General features: G+C 38.1%; 1 long non-coding RNA gene across 1 annotated transcript; it reads left to right on the forward strand.

The window, feature by feature from the left end:
• The first annotated feature begins 978 nt into the window (after positions 1-978).
• On the forward strand, positions 979-1658 carry LOC125301525. The gene is made up of 3 exons (XR_007194756.1): positions 979-1060; positions 1303-1361; positions 1591-1658. It is a non-coding gene; the product is annotated as an uncharacterized LOC125301525 (long non-coding RNA).
• The last annotated feature ends 968 nt before the right edge of the window (positions 1659-2626 follow it).

Here is a 2626-nt window from a genome sequence, read left to right on the forward strand (position 1 = left end):
TTGCATTCTGCGCCCATCTCCCTACCCATTCATCTCGGTGGAATACTTCACGAATTTTTCCCGAACACATGACAAACCATATATTAGAAGAAACAGCAGACCTTACCGAATAAAAAGGTGTAAAGCATTCCCCTGTACAGTTAGCCATTCCAGAGTAATCCGGTTTTACATTTGCAGCAATGTCTAAATGCATGTCTCCAACTTTGGGCTTCAGGTTTCACAGTGTGTTTAAATTGTCCAATACATGATTTCATAACAGGCCAAATACAAAATAAATGTTATAAATATCGCCTAGATATCTGTAAATATTAAAATCAGCTGACTAAGAGTTTGTCAAAGTAGCCTTATTGATGACAAAATGCTTGTAGACTATTTGAGTTTCTTAAAGCTGAACTGTGCTTTAATTGTTCAATACATGATTTCATAATAGGCCACATAGAAAATAAATGTTAAATATAGCCTAGATATCTGTAAATATTAAAATCAGGTCTATGATTAACAGTTCTATGTAATATGTCATGTTTGCTATTAGATACGGGTGTTAAGGTGGAAAGTAAGGCATTTGTAGGTGAAACTGAGGGGGGGGGGGTGGTATTCATTGTGCCCACCCCAATTTTCTATTTGCCCCCCCAATCTGATCAGCCTAGATCCGGGCCTGGAGGTCACACCTCAGCTTCTCAACTGGGACTATTTTCAGCAGTTGTGTTTTTACATTTTTTATCCCCTGCTTAATATTACACTCTGGCTCTGATGCAGAGGTAAAATCAAGGTGGTAACACTTTACTTGACAGTATCGACATAAGAGTGACAGGACACTATCATAACACATGAACCCTAACCCTAAACCTAACCCTAACATGACAAAAAAAAATAGAAGCATTATGTCATAAACGTTTATGACTTGTTTATGACACATTCATGACAGTGTCATGTCACCCTTATGTCGATACTGTTAAGTGTAATCATAAAAGGGTAAAAGTCCTACTAGTTATATGTTCTGGCTGAAGCACTCTGCTAATTAAATCAGCTGGTTTAAGTGAATGGTTGGAACAGATATGTGGTAAGACTTTTAATTTCTGAAACCGGACTTGCCCACCTCTGCTCTAATGACATCAAGGCCAATATTGTGTATGTTAATGGTAAAATAATGCTGAACAATCTTTACATACAATTTACAAATGCAACCCAACTCCCTAAACTACTTCTTTTCTCCACACAAGGAAAGATAATACTCTGTGATGGCCACTAATATGGCCATTTGTCTTTGTAATGCAGTCCACTGTTCTTGCCGTCCAAACACAGGTTCTGTGGATTGTCTCACTCCGATTAATTGATTTCTTTTCCCACAATCTGGAGCAAAGGTGAGTGAGGAGAGAGAGAGAGAGAGAAGAGAGAGAGAGGTGTGGTCACAATTACCACATTCCATCAAACCTATGAGGTCCAAGCAGAATTCGCATAATGAAATAACTGCATACATCAACTTGAGCAGAGCACTCATGTATGCAGTAAATAAGTAATTGTGATGTTATTGCTTTATTGACATTTCGCCATATTAATTTCCCCCATGCCTGAACATGCCTGATGAGACAGACGGTATATTGCACGAGATGGAGGTGTGCCTTAATGATAACATTGCCTCCATGGATGATCACCTGATGTGAGTGCTTATCTATTTGTGGGAATTACTGTAATTAAAAAGATTTATTCATGGAAACTGAGTTCTGAAACCTACTACACAGTCAAGGAAACAGCACACTTCAGCCTTTTTGGGGAGTTTTGTGGGTATTTCATTTGTAGGCTCTGCGTTTGTATGTTGGGCTGAGGCACAAAGACTGTGTGTTTATATTCACTGAACACAACTTGGCAGGAGACTTGCTGTTATGCTCCCCACAGTCCCAAAAATATCTTCAAATCCTATACCAATTTATTACAACCATAAGAGTAATTAGCTCAGCTTGTAAAAGAGATTAAAACTCACCTTCTGGTTAAAATAGTTACTAATAGTTAATATTTCTGCATGTCTTTAAAGCAGCATGCATGCTGTGTGTTAGTCTATTGTATATCTTGTATCATAAGAAGGAATGTATGTAAGGATGGTTCTGATAGATTTTTTTCTCTCTCTCATTCAGGGCTGTAGTGGAGGCTAAACGCAAGTAAATGCATTTAGCAGATTATCCACCTCTGAAATTTCAGGAATGGGGTTATCCATCTCTTATTAGAGTTTATCCATCTCTCAAAAGAGTTTATTCACCAATTGCAACTTTTAACATTCAAAAATCACACTATATTATCCACATTCCACATTCAGAATATGTACACTCAGCAACACTCTGGGAACCATTTAATACCACTGGTATTGTTAAACTTTGGACAATAACCTCTACCATCATCAAACAGGTTCTGAATGGCTTTTTAAAAAAATCTGCATGGCACAGTCCACCTTACCATGATCACAGAATTCATAGTTTACCCACCTCTTATTTTACCACTACACGCCTGCTCTCATTGCCATGGAAGATAGCAGTACAGTAGTAACTGTATTGAAATTTGTCCGGAGGCCACCGGAAGAAATGAGAGTTCTGTGCTCTGATTAACGTCGTGATCAGATCAAGTCATCAGAACAACT

The sequence above is a fragment of the Alosa alosa genome, chromosome 10 (assembly GCF_017589495.1).
Source record: "Alosa alosa isolate M-15738 ecotype Scorff River chromosome 10, AALO_Geno_1.1, whole genome shotgun sequence".
NCBI classification, from domain to species: domain Eukaryota; kingdom Metazoa; phylum Chordata; class Actinopteri; order Clupeiformes; family Clupeidae; genus Alosa; species Alosa alosa.